Consider the following 16991-nt stretch of genomic DNA (forward strand, 5'->3'; position numbering starts at 1 on the left):
CTGAGTGAGTGTGTGGTCCGCGCGGCATGTATACAGGCTGAGACCACCCACAAGGCCGTTTTGGTTGGCTCGGCCTCCATCCAGTGCGTGCCCGCCGGAGGAAGACCTCTCCGATCTATCGACAGGGGGGAAGTGAGGAAAGCTTGTCGAGCTGATCCGGTCATCGCTTCAACCGGAACTCTGGCCTACCTCCCCACTGGAGCGGAAGATTCGTCCGACCCTGAATTCTGGTCGGGTGATTCCACCATAGAGGGTGATGACCTGCCCGACCACCTCTTCAAGCCGCGGTTCCCCGAACAGCAGGGTTTTGGGGGATTTTAGGCTTCCACTAAAAAGAGGAGGAAGAGGCGCCCTGCTGGAGCGCATCCTGTGGACCAAGTGGCCCGTGCCTGCCTTGAGGAGCTGGTGAGTTGTTGTGTGATTCTTTTTATTGTTGACTCACCGCTCCTCCAACCCGGGACATGCCGTCCCCTGCAGGGTACTCGATGTTCCCGCTGCCGGGCCCTGTTCGTGTGATCGGGTGAGTTTGCCTGGCTTGGGAGCTCACCTAAAGGGAAAGTTACGCACAAGTATGCCCCACTCCGTTTGAACCTTTTTCTCCCAGTTTCCCCTTTCCCCCCTACTCCTCCGGATCCACATAGACTTTCATGTGAAGAACCCTTGGGAGGGTTTTGGGTTCAGTCAGTTAGAGTGGGAACTTGAAAACTTCTTTATAGCAGCTCTGGAAAATTCAGCGAGGAAAAATAACAATTTTTCCATATTTTTGTTCACTTCCCTTTGCTGCTGCTTCTGCACCTTTGATTTTTGAACTGCTGCAGTACCAGCACGCTGACCACTAGGGGCAGTGTTCTGCACCGTTACTTTGAAGAAAGAGAAACTGTAAAGTTTATTGTTTGAATTTCTTGCATAAAAAAGTGTATTTCTCTCACAGCACTTACACCTTAGGACTCCTTGTGAGGGAAGGAGGTTTTGTGCTTTGGGCTTGAGTGCACAGCCTCAATCCTGACTCTGGAGGTTGTAAATACATAAGAAATTATTTTTGACATCAGGATGCATATTGTGTATCTGTATGCTACTTTATTTTTTTTCTATACAGGCTTTTTGGACCCACCTACTATCAACACTGCGGAGAATGGGCAGCTAGATAGATAAGGTTGTGTATGTTGTATGTCTTATGCTACTTAGATATTGTATGCAATGTGTGATTCCTGTCCTTTCTTCTTTTTCCTCCTTTTTTTCTGTCTGTTAGCAGGTATCAGGCCAGCATTCGGGCTCAAATGCTTTGGGACACTGGGGACAGTGTCATTTCAGGTGGGGGGAGTATGTAGCGCCCCCTTACTTTCAGTATGGGCACTACGCTAAAGTTAGTGAGAAATGGGAGAGTTACTTTGCTCCCATTCAAAATTTGCAAAAATTGGGACTTCTGTCACTCCAGAAACGTCCACTGGGTCAGTCTGTGCTCCAGGGATGCAATACCATCCCTGGCCAGCAGTTGGCACCAGAGGGGTTCTGGCAGAGAAACTTTCCCCAGCAGCCAATCAGAGAATTTTCTCTCTCGCAAGGCATGCTGGGGAGGGGTATATCTGTGACAGGTGTCATGTGCTAAGCAGAGTTTCGCGGGGTCCCGGTTCCAGGTGCGGCATCCACCTTCAGGGTGCAAACCCTCATCCGGAGGTAAAAAGAGACTCCAGTGACTTACTGGATTCCCAGTTCTATTGAAAGGATCCCAGGCTGGGTGCCGTTTAATTGGGGGGTTGGCTTGAGGAGAACCCGGAGGCAGGTTTTCCAACAGGGCTTGAACGAACCAATCGGGGATCTGGTGACCGGAATGCTGACAGGTACGTTTTGCTGTCATCCGGTGACCTATGCTAAGACCTACTGGGAGGATTCGCTCCGTTTATCCATCTAGCTCACCTAAAGTAATTGGCCTGTGGCAGAGGACCTAGAGCCAGGTCTGTGAGAGAGATCTGTTCCTCCCAGAAAATCCTAAGTGACATTTCGGCTGCCAGGCTTGTGAGAGGGGTCTGGCTCGGGGGCACTTTACCCACTACAACTGAGTGGCGACGAATAACATTTGGTACTCTATTGAGCAAGTACTGCTCAATTAATATCCAGGCCTGACACTGCAAGGTTTTCCTTTTTTTTTCCTTCATCAACCTGCTCTTCCCACTTAATGTTGATGTTGGCCGTGTTTGGCCTGGAATAAAGCATTGGAAAACCCTTTATTCACTGTCTGGACCTTCGCTCACTGCTTTGTTCTCCAACTGCACCCATACGCCACATTACGGTAACTCAATATGCCGATCCCAAAAACAAATCAGCAGCTCCTTCGGGGGTAGCGCTACACATATATGGTTCTTTGCATGAAAGAGCCGCCAACTCCGATACCCTCCTTGCTGAGGATATGGCTACGAGAAAAAAATGTTTCTTTAAAAGAGTTAAAGAAGCATGGTGTAATGGTTCAAAGGATCATTTCTGTAAAACAGACAATACCAAATTCAAATCCCATGGGCACACAGGTGACTTAACCGGCAGATTCAGGCGTATTGCTCCCTGAACAAAGGCCGGATTAGGGAATGGGAGGCAATCCGTTTTTGAAAGAATACCGACAAGGCCGAGATTTGGCCCATGATAGTTGTTATGGAAATATTTCTGATTGAGACTCTAAAACAAAAGTTAATACTGCAGCTGCAGGAACAGATACACAAGAGTCAACAACTTGATAAGGGAGGGGGGAGTAGAGACAGAGAGAGCAGATGTGTCTGTGTGTTAGGTGAAGGTTACAGAACACATTTCAACAGCGTGAACAAGATAGAGTCTCTTGGGCCAGATTCACAGAAAACTGTTTACGTTAAACCGCCGCAAGTTTTCAGCGCAAGTGCCTGATTCACCAAGCACTTGCGTGTAAACTTACGGCGGTGTATCGTAAAGACGTCCGGCGCAAGCCTGCTTAATTCAAATGGGGCGTGTACCATTTAAATTAGGCGCGCTCCCGCGCCGGACGTACTGCGCATGCTCCGTTTTGAAATTCCCGCCGTGCTTTGCGCGAAGTGACGTCATTTTTTTGAACGGCGACGTGCGGAACGTACGTCCCTATTCCCGGACGTCTTACGCCCAAAAAAAAAAAATTGGAAATTCGACCCCGGAATGACGGCCATACTTTAACATGGCTCATCTAAAGTTAAGCCATGTTAAAGCAGCCGTAACTTTGCGATGGAAAAAAATTACTAGCGACGACGTAACAAACGCGAAAACCGTCGTGGATCGCCGTAAAAGCTAATTTGCATACCCGACGCAGAAAAACAACGCAAACTCCACCCAGCGGTGGCCAAAGTATTGCAGCCTAAGATCCGAAGGCGTACGAAGCCGTACGCCTGTCGGATCTTAACCAAAAGCCGTCGTATCTTGTTTGTGAATCACAAATTAAGATACGACGCGGCAAATTTGAAAATACGCCGGAGTATCAGTAGATACTCCTGCGTATCTCGTCTGTGAATCTGCCCCTCTTGTGCTTAAATGAAACAACACAGTGAATGTCCATGTCAGTAGTGTACAAGGCCAACTTCATATTTAAACCCAACTGAAGAAAGGCAAGAATCCTATTAATGGCATAATTCCTTGGATGCCACCTTCTGGGTTCACACCAGGAAACATATTCCTTCCAGATTCTGTAGTGGATGAGCCTGGAGGCCGGCTTCCTAGCGATAACCAGAGTGGATAGGACTGGACCCGAGAGCCCACGTTTTCTCAGAATGTGGGTCTCAACAGCCAAACCATCAAATTTAGACTTTGTAAGGCAGGATGGAATATTGGACCCAAATTAGTCTAACGTCCCCATAAAGCGTCCGCACTGCTTGAGGTATACGGCCGGCCGGCATTCCGCAACAGTGGGGGGGGGGGGCGATGCTTCTAATTTTAACTGTCCTATCCTCCTGGAACACAAACCTTCCTCACTGTGCCATATGTTTTCTGCTGCAGCACCATTGGCATGGTTATATCTTCTTAGTCCTCTCCATAAAATGATCAGAAATTTGTTGCCTACAGTTCTACTTTAAGCACACTTTTTTTTTTTCATTTTGGATAGAGTAAGAGAGGGTTATAGCCCCTGTCAGTTTACTTATTACCATCCCTGTCCCATTGCAGAGATTTCCCTTCAATTCCTGCCCCATAGCTAAACAGGAAGTGAGAGGAAATCGATGCAAATTAAGGGAATTTATTGAACTAGTGTCGGCGGGTCTTAAACAGAAAGGCGTGTGGCCTTGACAGAAAGGGGTGGGTCATATTTAAATTAGGGGGTGCACAAGTTTGGTCAGGCCTAGGGCAGCACAAAACCAAAATACACTACTGCTGCCATCCTTGCGATTTCTGCGTACCAGGGTCTCCTGGGCCAAGCTTTTCAGCTTTCCTTCCCTCTTGACTCTCTGAAGGAATTGTGGGAGAAGCGGAACTGGAGGGAACACATAAATCAGAGAATATCGATCCCATGAAATTGTCAGGGCATCCGACCCTTGAGCAAAAAGGATCTCTTGTTCTTGACAAAAAGTTGTCCAGTTTTGTGTTGAACCTGGAAGCCAACAGGTCCACATCTGGGGAACCCCATTTCTGACATATGATTTGAAATATGTCGGGCGTAGAGACCATTCTCCTGGACTCAGCTGCTGGCGGCTTAAAAAATCCGCCTGCCAATTTTCTACCCCTGGAATGAAGACCGCAGACAGGCAAGGAATATGCCTTTCTGCCCAGGACAGGATGTCATTCACCTCTCTTTAAGCATCCAGACTTCTGGTGCCCCCTTGGTGATTGATATAGGCCACAGCCGTAGCATTGTCGGACTGTATCCCAACAGGACAACCCTGCAGTCTGTAAGACCAGACTCTGAGGGCCAGATGAATTGCTGAATCTCCAAAATGTTGATGGGTAGGAGCTTTTCGGCTTCGGACCACTTCCCCTGGGCAGATGCCTCTTCTAGAACTGCCCCCCAGCCAAGAAGGCTGGCATCTGTGGTTACCAATTTCCAGGTAAACGGAGTAAAGAATTTTCCTTTTGACAGATTTTGGGGGAGCAACCACCATTTGAGGCTCTGGCGAACCTTCGGAGATAAGATCATAGGAAGGTCCAGGGCCTGAACATCTTTGTTCCAAGTGGACAGAATTCTGCCTTGTAACGGCCTTGAGTGAAAATGGGCGTAAGGAACAGTCTCAAATGAGGCTGCCATCTTTCCCAATAACTTCATGCATAGACGGATGGAAGGCCTTCTTTTTGCCTTTATCACTCAAACCAAGTCTCCTATGGCTTTTGCCTCTGGCTGGAGAAGTAATACCTTGCTTTGGGATGTGTCTATAACCATGACCAAATACTCCAGCCTTCTTTGAAGCTGTAAGGAGGATTTTTCCAGATTGAGGACCCAGCCTAGGTACTCTAAATATTCCACTCTGCTGTGCACATTGTGGCCCAAGGGTGCAGGGGACAGATCTATGATCAACAGATCATCCAGAAAGGCTATTATTGCTATGCCCCGTGCCCTCAGCCTTGCCAGGGCCGGGGCCAGTATTTCCGTTAACACTTAAAGTGCCGTAGCCAGCCCGAAAAGGGAGGGCCACAAACTGAAAGTGGCCCTGATCCACCGCAAACCTTAGAAATCTTTGGTGAGTGGGGAATATTGGCACATGTAGATATGCATCTCTGATGTCTATTGATGCCAGGAATCTCCTCCCTGGAGGGTGGAGACAACTGAACGGACAGACTCCATGCGAAAGGAGCGAATGTTCAGAAACCGATTCAGGCTTTTCATATCTAGGATAGGTCTGACACCCCCGTTTGGTTTTGGAACCGTGAAAAGGTTGGAGTAAAACCCTGATCCCTGATCTTCTGGGGCTAACTCTATGATTACCCCTTGGGACAACAGGTGTTCCAAGGCCAAAAACAAAGGCCTTCTTTTTTCTGGATCTTTGGCAATTCTTGATCTCAAAAACCAGGGTGCGGAAGTTCTCTGAATTCCAGCTTGTAGCCTGAGGACACCGTGGAAATGAACCGCTTGTCCTGAACTTCGTCCCGCCGGGCATTTGCAAATTGCAGCAGCCTTCCCCCCACTCGGCCGAGCGGGGGCGTCCTTTCATAGGGACGTTTTGGGGTTCTGCTTGGAAGATTTTGAACCCCAAGTTCTTTTCTGCCCATGGGCTTGGCTCTGGGCCTTTCCCCTAGTGCTAGACGCCACTGCTTGGAGAATGAGGTTCCAGGGGCTGGGGAAAGAGAACGCTTAAATGAAGGACAATTACTCTTCTTTTTAACCCGGCAACAGAGTAGACTTGCCTCTGGTAAACTTTTGGATGTATTTTTTTTTTTTTAACCACTTCAGACTCCACCAAAAAGATACATGAGACTTGCTCACATTTTATTTGCTTATAACGTCTCTGCTATGGTTTCGCATCATTTGTGGTTATTTCTTTTTTTCCTCCTTATAGCTTTTTTTTTTTTTTCCTGGTAGTCCTGTTGGACCTGATAATTTCAAACCATGCAGAGCTTATTACTAATGTTCAGATAAAGGAACACCTGGGTAGCAGTGATCATAACATGATTTCATTTAATGTTAACTATAAGCAAGAAATACATACAGGAAATATTAAAACACTAAATTTTAAGAGAGCAAATTTTCCAAGGATGAGGGCTGCTCTCCAGGACTTGGACTGGGAGGGACTATTGGCACAGATGAACACAGAACAGAAATGGGAATTCTTCAAAAAGACTGTGTGGAACCTCACTGCAAAGTATGTTCCCATGGGCAATAAGTTTAAAAGGCTAAAAATAAAACCTATGTGGCTCACGGTCAAAGTTAAAAAAGCTATAAACAATATGAAAGTAGCTTTTAAAAAATATAAAAATGAAGGAACACTAGTGTTGTTTAAATGTTACAAAGAATATAACAGGATATGCAAAAAGGAAATCAAGGATGCAAAAATTCAAAACGAACGACAGATTGCAAAAGATAGTAGGACAAACCCCAAAAAATTCTTTAAATATATTAATAGTAAAAAGGTGAAGTCTGAGCATGTAGGCCCCTTACAAAATAATCTAGAGTGGGTGACTGGGGACAAAGAGAAGGCAAATTTACTAAATGTTTTCTTCAGCTCTGTGTATACAATGGAGCATGGGGGAGCTCATGTCCAAAATGGGGGTGGGAGTGACACAGCCCCAAATCCACAATGGCTCAAAAGTGATATGGTCCAGAAATATTTAGACAGAATAAAGGTGGATAAAGCACCTGGACCTGATGGCATCATCCACGGATCCTAGGTGAGTTGAGCTCTGTCATTTCAAAGCCACTGTATCTAATATTTAGGGACTCATTAAAGACAGGAATAGTACCACTGGATTGGCGCAGGGCCAATGTGGTGCCCATATTTAAAAAGGGAACAAAGTCTTTACCAAGTAACTATAGACCTGTTAGTTTAACTTCTATAGTTGGGAAGATACTGGAACGTTTAATAAAAGACCACATGGATGAGTTCTTGCTGGAAAAAAACTATTTAAGCAGCAGACAACATGGATTCATGAAAGACAGAAGTTGTCAGACAAACCTGATTTCCTTTTATGAAGAGGTAAGTAAAACCCTGGACAGAGGCGTGGCTGTGGACGTGATATATTTGGATTTTGCAAAAGCGTTCGATACAGTTCCGCACACACGGCTCATGTGTAAGGTAAGGTCTACAGGATTGGATATATCAGTTTGTAAATGGATAGAAAACTGGCTGAAAGACAGAATTCAGAGAGTCGTGGTTAATGATTCTTACTCTGAATGGTCCAATGTTATGAGTGGTGTACCCCAAGGTTCAGTGCTGGGACCCTTACTTTTCAATATATTTATAAATGATATTGGGTCTGAGATCAAAAGTAACATTTCTGTCTTTGCAGATGACACCAAGCTATGCAGTGGAATAACGTCCTTACAGGATGTCTCCAATTTACAAGCCGACCTCAATGCTCTGTCTGATTGGGCGACTAAGTGGCAGATGAGGTTTAATGTAGATAAATGTAAAGTTATGCACTTGGGGGCTAAGAATATGCATGCATCATACATACTAGGGGGAGTACAACTGGGGGGGTCTGTAGTGGAGAAGGATCTGGGGGTTTTAGTTGATCATAAGCTCAATAATGGCATGCAATGCCAAGCTGCGGTTTCCAAAGCGAGCAAAGTCCTTTCTTGTATTAGGAGAGGTATGGACTCCAGAGACAGAGATATAATTTTGCCCCTGTACAAATCATTAGTAAGACCTCATCTGGAATATGCAGTTCAGTTTTGGGCACCAGTTCTCAAAAAGGATATAGGAGAACTGGAGAAAGTGCAGAGAAGAGCAACCAAACTGATAAGAGGCATGGAGGAGCTCAGCTATGAGGAAAGATTAGAGGAACTAAATTTATTCACTCTTGAGAAGAGGAGAATAAGGGGGGATATGATCAACATGTACAAATATATAAGAGGTCCATACAGTGAACTTGGTGTTGAGTTATTCACTTTACGGTCATCACTGAGGACAAGGGGGCACTCTTTACGTCTAGAGGAAAAGAGATTTCACCTCCAAATACGGAAAGGTTTTTTCACAGTAAGAGCTGTGAAAATGTGGAACAGACTCCCTCCAGAGGTGGTTCTGGCCAGCTCAGTAGATTGCTTTAAGAAAGGTCTGGATTCTTTCCTAAATGTACAGAATATAACCGAGTACTAAGATTTGTAGGTATAGTTGATCCAGGGTAAATCCGATTGCCTCTCGGGGGATCAGGAAGGAATTTTTTCCCCTGCTGTAGCAAATTGGATCATGCTCCGCTGGGGTTTTTTGCCTTCCTCTGGATCAACTGTGGGTATGGAGTTGGGTGTATAGGATTTTACTGTGTTTTTTTATTTTGTTTTTTGTGGTTGAACTGGATGGACTTGTGTCTTTTTTCAACCTGACTAACTATGTAACTATGTAACTATGTAACTATGTAGTCGTAAACACTCCCATTTGGTTCCGAAGTATAAAAATATCAAATATGTGACCATATACAGACATTTAGGGAAGAAAAAACAAATATTAAATAAACTGCTCCATATTTTATCCCACTCCCCCCCCCATCCCTTCCCCTTCTACCTCCACGTTGCTACCTTACAACCATACAATATTGTTCCTTCTTACCCTGACCCCTATTCAAGTCTTAATCCTTGGGTTTTCCGCATAGCTCAAGGTTTTCTTGAATTCCTTCCATTTTTGCCATTTCTCTTTGTATCCTGTTTTTCCCTCCTCTATGCTGTTCTTTAGTCCTTCCATACTATACGTTTCTTCTACCGAGTCGATCCACTCCCAAATAGATGGACACTCCACCTTCTGCCATTTCTTTGGGATCAGCCTTTGGCTGCGTTTAACAGATGTGGTATCAGGGATTCTTTATAGGGTTTCACTGCATTACGTGTTATCTCGTGAGTATTCACATCCAGTGCTCTATACTGAGGGGGATTCCAAATTATGCTTCCCAATTTTGCCTTGGACAGTGCTTTTTCTATCTTTACCCATCTTTTTTCCTGATTATCTCTGGCCCACTCCACGACCCTAGACAGCACCGCTGTATTATAGTATTTTCAGGGCCGGATAAACATAGGTACCTGGAGCTGCAGCTCCAGACCCCTTCCTCAAGATAGGCCCATTTGCCCAAAAAAGAAAAAAAAAATCAGAAAAAAAAAAAAGATCGACTTCGGGGGTAGTAGCTCGACGACCAGAGGTCACAGAAACACCACATTTGGGGTGTAGGCAGATGAAGACATACCCCACAACTGGTCAAAATATGGGACGGCTATCATTTATGGTTCTGGAGATACGGGCCTGCTTGCACAGCCTGTCAGAAGCTACATTCAGAGCAGCCAATATAAATACAAGCTGACACACTGCAGCAGACTGATAGGATCACAGTGCTTATAATAATTATTTGTATATTACTCATGGTAATTAAACCCTTTGCCACCCAGGCCAATTCTGACACTTCTCTACTACATGTAAAAATCATCATTTGTTTTTTGCTAGAAAATTACTCTATGGTGGTCTTTGCAACTTTTTATGTTGCACGGTACAGAGCTGCACGATTCTGGCTAAAATGAGAATTGCAATTTTTTTGCTTAGAAGATAGATCACGATTCTCTCACGATTCTTGCAGGGTAACATCATCTTTCACATTAAAACAAAACAAAAAAAATGGGCTAACTTTACTGTTTTGTTTTTATGGTTTTTATCATTCATTGAAATGGGCAAATGCAGTGTGACATAACATATTGCAGCAATCGCCATTGTATTCCCTAGAGAATATATATAATGTTTGGCGGTTCCAAGTAATTTTCGAGCAAAAAATATTGCTTTTTAACTTAAGAAACAAGTGTTGGACTTTAAGTGGTTAAATTTCCTGCATTTACACACAGACGTTTGATCTAAGAAGATAGTTGGTTACAATGTTTCATGTTGTTACAAACTTGGGGGATTTGTTCTTTACACACATAAGTTTATCCCTTTGATCTAAGAAGAAAGCGTTAGTTACAATGTTTCCTGTTAAAAACTTGGCAGACCGCCCAGATTTTCTCTTTACACACACAGAAGTGTATCCCATTGATCTAAGAAGGAATCTTTAGTTACAATGTTTCCTGTTAAAAACTTGGCAGACTGCCCATATATTTACTTTTGACAGCTGAAAGTCTCTCCACTTGTTATATGAAAGAATCGGCGAACTCTGCATTGGAGATCATCAGGGGGGTTGAATCGAAATCACGATTAATTGTGCAGCTCTAGCACGGTATTTGCGCAGCAATTTTTCTAACGTGTTTTTTTGGAAATAAACCGTTTCATTCATTAAAAAAAAAACACTAAAGTTAGCACGATTTTTTTTGGTATCCTAAGCGATGCTTTAAAAATTTTTTAGTTTTTTTTTTTAGGTTACATGTTTAGAGTTACAGAGGAGGTCTAGTACTAGAAATATTGTTCACGTATGTAACCTGTGTGTATCTGGCTCTGATACTAGCCAGTGCCTACCCAGCCACTGACTAGTATCTCTCCCCAGCCTGTCCCCACACACCCTCTCACCTGCTGACCTGCAGTGTTATTGTGTTCTGCCAGTGCGTACAATGATCAGTGTTGCTAACTATAGCTGGCAGCACTGATTGTTTTGGGAAAAACCTAACAGGCTGGTTGTACTCAAGTTGATTAATAGATTGACTTGTGTAAAACCAGCTAGCCCATACGTAGATCGACTATGGCTGGTCTCTGCATAATTGGCGTAATTTCAATCCATGTATGACCCGCTTAACCACTACGCAGTCCCTTTACATCCTTCCACTCCTGTACATAGTGCTCACTGTCATACTCTCCACACTCCTCTCCTGTACATAGTGCCCACTGTCATACTCTCCACACTTCTCTCCTATACATAGTGCCCACTGTCATACCATACACACTCCTCTCCTGTACATAGTGCCCACTGTCATACCCTCCACACTCCTCTCCTATACAGAGCGCCCACTGTCATACCCTTCACACTCCTCTCCTTTACATAGTGCCTGCTGTCATACACTTCTCTTCTGTACATAGTGCCAACTGTTGCACCCCCCACACTCCTCTCCTGTACATACTGCTCACTGTCATACCCTCCACACTCCTCTCCTATACATAGTGCCCACTGTCATACCCTCCACACTCCTCTCCTGTACATACTGCCCACTGTCATACCCTCCACACTCCTCTCCTGTACATACTGTTCACTGTCTTACCCTCCACACTCCTCTCTTATATATAGTGCCCACTTTGATACCGTCCACATTCCTCTCCTGTACATACTGCCCCATCATACCCTCCACACTTCTCTCTGTTACATACTACCCTATGTCATAACCCCACACTCCTCCTGTACACACTGCCCACTGTCATACCCTTCACACTCCTCTCCTGTACATAGTGCCTGCTGTCATACACTTCTCTCCAGTACATACTGCTCACTGTCATCCCCTCCACACTCCTCTCCTGTACATACTGCCCACTGTCATACCCTTCACACTCCTCTCCTGTACATAGTGCCTTTTGCCGTTCCCTTTGCACTCCTCTCCTGTACATAATGCCCACTGTTAGACCCTCCACATTCCTCTCCCTCACCTGCACATACTTCCCACTTATGTACCGTCCATACTCCTCCCCTATGTCGCTTACCCACAAAAACAGTTCTTTAAAATTATACTGAATACCCTCAATGTTACCAGCTCTAGAATGGACACACTTTTGATAGTTCAACTAAAGGAAATCTCAGTTCTCATATTTGTTCTGCCCCATTATTAGTACTCATTTAATTTCGTGATTACTACTGTGATGTATAGAGGAACATAGGGGATCTCAGCTACTCTAAATATAGCACTTGTATAAAAAAGTGTCCCTGAAAATATTTTTTAAATGTTTGCAACTATGCACTTAGGCACTGCCCAAGGGCCACCGCCCACCGGGTCAGTAGGGGGCCCCATGAGAGGCTCCTAGGATCCTGTGATTTTAAAGCGGTAGCAAACTTTCCTGACATTACTACTTTTTAGAGGCCCTGGGGTAGGTTATGCCACAACGTACAAGTATACACAGCATATTATCACATTAGGGTACACTTAACTTTTCAGACTGAGCCCTCCAGTGCTGCGCTGTGATGAATCTGGCGGGCCCGAGCACTTCCACCTTCACCCGGTCTTCCTTCTGGGTTCTGTGCCTTTGGTCACTTGCCTATGCCGGGCTGCGTTGATGTCATTCCCACGCATTTATTTATTATTTATAAAAGGCCCCACCAAAATCCTCAGCACCAGGCCCATGATGTTCTTAATCTGGACCAGAGTATTTTCTAATGTCCAGGACCGCAAGTCCTTCGTGTTTTTTTGCCTGTTTTAAAACCAGGAAGGAGATTCTGTGTTTTTTATTTTTCCATATGTAATTTATTAACATAGTTTTAACTACTCGAAGGAAAGACTGCGGCAATGTGATTGGTATCATCTGAAATTTATAAAGAATTTTTGGGAGCAGGACCATCTTCAGGATATTAATTCAACCAATCCAAGAAATTGGTCTGTTTAACATCCTATTTATTTCTGTTTTAATTTCATCAAGTAGGGGGATATAATTAATTTCATATATTTTCTTAATAGAATTGGCAAGTTTAATTCCTAAATATTTAAGTTCCTCCTGCCAAGGAAACTCAAACTCCGCCCTTAAGAGTCTTTCTTCTGACTTGCTAATATTGATATTTAGGATCTCGGTCTTAGTTACATTAATTTTTAAATTTGAGATATCTCCATACTGTTTAAGTATTTTTAATAAATTCGGGATTGACGTTCTGGGGTTGACTATATAGAGCAATACATCATCCGCAAAGGCGCAAAATTTATGCTCCTCTTCATCCACTTTAATCCCATTGACGTCTGGGCTATTATGGATACTGGCCAGAAGGGGCTCTAAAGACAGCACAAACAAGAGCGGCGAGAGGGGGCACCCCTGTCTCGTGCCGTTTTTCATTTCAAATACCGGGGATAGCCTACCATTTATTCTTATCCTGGCCATTGGGTGGTGGTACAGTGTTTTAATCCATTGTAGCATCCTAGGTCCTAAGCCCATAGTTTCCAGGGTTTGAATCATGAGACCCCAGTCTACCCTGTCGAACGCCTTCTCCTTCTCTTTCATCTTTCTAAGGAGTAACAGTGCTCTTACACCATTATCCCTCCCCTCTCTTCCCGGGATAAATCCCACCTGATCCGGGTGGACCAGTGTGGTCATCAGCCGTTTCATTCGTTCTGCTAATACCTTTGCATACAGTTTAGTATCAGCGTTGAGTAACGGAATCGGCCTGTACCCAGAGCAGAGCCTTTCATCTTTCCCTTCCTTCGGAATTACTATGATTGTAGCTGCAAGGGCTTCCCTACTCATTTCGTATTCAGTCCCTAGTCCGTTGTAATACTGAGACAGTCTTGGAATCAGGATCTCCTTACACTTTTTAAAGTAGAGCGTTGTAAACCCATCTGGGTCAGGGCTTTTGCCCAAGGCTGAGTCTGTCAACGCTCTACTTATTTCTTCTTCAGTTATTGGTTTGTCTATGGCCAATCATTTTCTGTCTGATAATGGGCAATCTTGCACCTTCTAGGACCTCTTTTGTTTTAACCTTTTTCTCCCCTTTCCGCCAGCTTTTCTGCTCTACAGAGTATAGTCCCTCGTAGTAATTTTTGAAGGTTTCTGCTATGTCCTTTGTTGAATATACCGCCTCTCCTTTCTTATTATTGATTTTTCCTATGAAATTTCAAGTTTTCTTTTTCTGCACCATTCTTGCTAGATGTTTACTGGATTTATTTCCCCACATATACCTTTCTTTTGCAATAATATTAAATTTCCTTCTAGTCTCTTGTTCCATAAGTTCTTTGAGTTCGTCTCTTTTTTGAACTAAATCATGATAGAGCTCTTGTTGCTTCCCCTGTTTTTTATGTGCCTTTCTTTTTTCTTCCTTGCCCCCTCTGATATCAGAATCCCTCTGATGAAAGCTTTATGTGCTTCCCATAGGGTTGCCCTTGACATTCCTTCAGTATCATTTACCCTAAAGTAATGATTTAGCTAATTTTTCACCCTTTCTAGGCCTACTTCATCCTGGATCAGTTCTTCATTCAATCTACAAGTAAGACATGGCCTTTGGTGACCAGGGATATGCAATTTCATACTCACAGGAGCATGATCTGATAGTGAAACAATTTCTATACTCGAGTCTACTATCATTTCCAGCAAACTATGTTCTACCATGATGTAGTCTATTCTAGAGTACGTCCCGTGTACAGGGGAGTAAAACGTATAGTCCCGCTGTTTTGAGTGCAGTATTCTCCAGATGTCCACTATCTGGCTACTATGCATTTATTTAAATCTTTTTTAGCTGTGCATTGTTTGTCCCCGGGACGTACTATCAACATCCGGCTCCATAAAAATTCAAATCTCCCATCAAGATCAACTTTCCTGCCTTAAAATCCTTCAGTTTCCCTAAGATTTTACTGAAGTATTTAATTGGACTCGCATTGGGGGCATAGATGTTCGCCATGGTACACTCCATCTCCCCTAGTTTCCCTTGTAAAAAGAGAAACCTTCCTTCTACGTCCGTCACTTTTGGATGTATTTATCCAAGTCATCCCCAAACAGGCGTCCTCCCCCAAAGGGGAACGCTGCCAAGTATATTTTGCAAGAAACCTTGACTTCCCAATGTTTCAACCAAAGGGACCTGCGCATGTGTACCTGCAGGAGATTCAAGCGGGATGCTTGCTGAACAGAGTCCATAATCGCATCAATCGCAAAACACAGGGCCTTAAGAAGGTCCTCATAAACCTCAATTTCCTCTGTAGGGAGGTGGTTAACTATCTGTTTCATTTGTTCCTTGAGGAACTGACATATACCAATCGCTGCAACTGCAAGTTGTACTACATCACCAGCCATAGAGGAGGAGGCTTTCAATAAAGATTCCAGCTTCTTATCAGTTGGATCCTTAAAGCCCCAATCATTGTCTATAGGACAGGTCAGGTTTTTGTTTGCACAAGAAATAGCTGCATCTATAGAAGGTACCCCCCATTTCTTAGTGAAACCTTCCTCCATAGGATAAAGGAGGGAAAACTGCTTAGGAGGAGAAAACAGTTTATATGGGTGAACACAGTCATCATACATCAGTTTATTCAGCAAGGGATGAACTGGAAAGAAGCATGCAGGAGCTGCCATAGGAGAAGCTCCAAAACTAGACAGGGGCGCATGATCATCATGTGAGGCTGCCACGAGACTGACAGAGGGGGATGGTAAACTGCAGGCAAGCTCAGAATCCTTAGCCATAAGCGGGGATTTCCTGGTGCCTCTTTTACTAGCTCTCTTCTGGAGGACACAGTCCTTAATGCAAAGCAAAGGTACTATCTACAAAATGCAATCACTGTTGTGCTATAGTCTTACAATACACAAATATCAGCTCACTGCACAACCTGATGCCGAGTAGGAGTCTTAGGTTTGCCTGATTCCATCCACAGGGATGCTTACAGCCCACAGCTCTGTGTCCATGCCGCTTTACAGAAGGCTTCTGGCATGCTGGGCTTTAAATCAGCCTCTTGGCACTTGCACACAGGTGCGCCATGCCTGCACACAGGCACAAGCAACCACGGCCCTCCCCCTCTCCATCTGCCTATAGACAGTACAAAGCACGCTCCTGGCACACGCACGCACGTGCCGACCGTAATGGCGGCACCCAAGGTGAAGAGGAAAGGAGAGCAGATCACTGGGGTTTCTTGGGGGGACCCCATTATGTGTTTTTGTGGCAGAGCCTGCAGCGGAGGAGGTGAGTGGTGTTTAACTGACCAACATCACTGAGCGTGTCCTGGATGGCTATGTAAGAATACACCAGTTATGTACTTACTCCCTCTAGTGGTGAAAACCAGGAAAGACATCCTACTCACAGAAGATAACATTTATTTAAAAATTATCCTCTCTTACCGTATCCACACCGCAGGAAAGCTACTAAAAAGTAGATCCAGCTTTCACCCATCACGGCGGGTATGTTGTGCCAACCTTCAGGTTTACAAAGGGTTCCTACTTGAGGAACCTCATACCTGGACCTGTAGAAGACTCTGCCAGTAACTTTTCTTGCCAGTTCAATTAGTACACCAAAGCCTGGATCCCAGAGCCCAGACCTCCGCAGAGAGACATTACAGGCAAACCTTGTTTCCTCTATACACGAGACCCGGGTACCACCCATCTTAGGCTTTTGATATCGGCCCGAGGAATGGATCCGGTTATAGCTCCTAGGCCTTCGCAGAAGACCATCAAAGGAGCTTTTTCTTCTTGCAACTAGGAATAGAGCTGGGCTAATGAGATGGACTTTAGACGGTACCAGTGAATATAGTAAAAATACTATGGGTATATTTATTCATAAAGCTTTTTCTTCTTAGCACATGTTCAACGTGACCAACCACC

This window comes from Rana temporaria, chromosome 1 (assembly GCF_905171775.1).
Source record: "Rana temporaria chromosome 1, aRanTem1.1, whole genome shotgun sequence".
Taxonomy (NCBI): domain Eukaryota; kingdom Metazoa; phylum Chordata; class Amphibia; order Anura; family Ranidae; genus Rana; species Rana temporaria.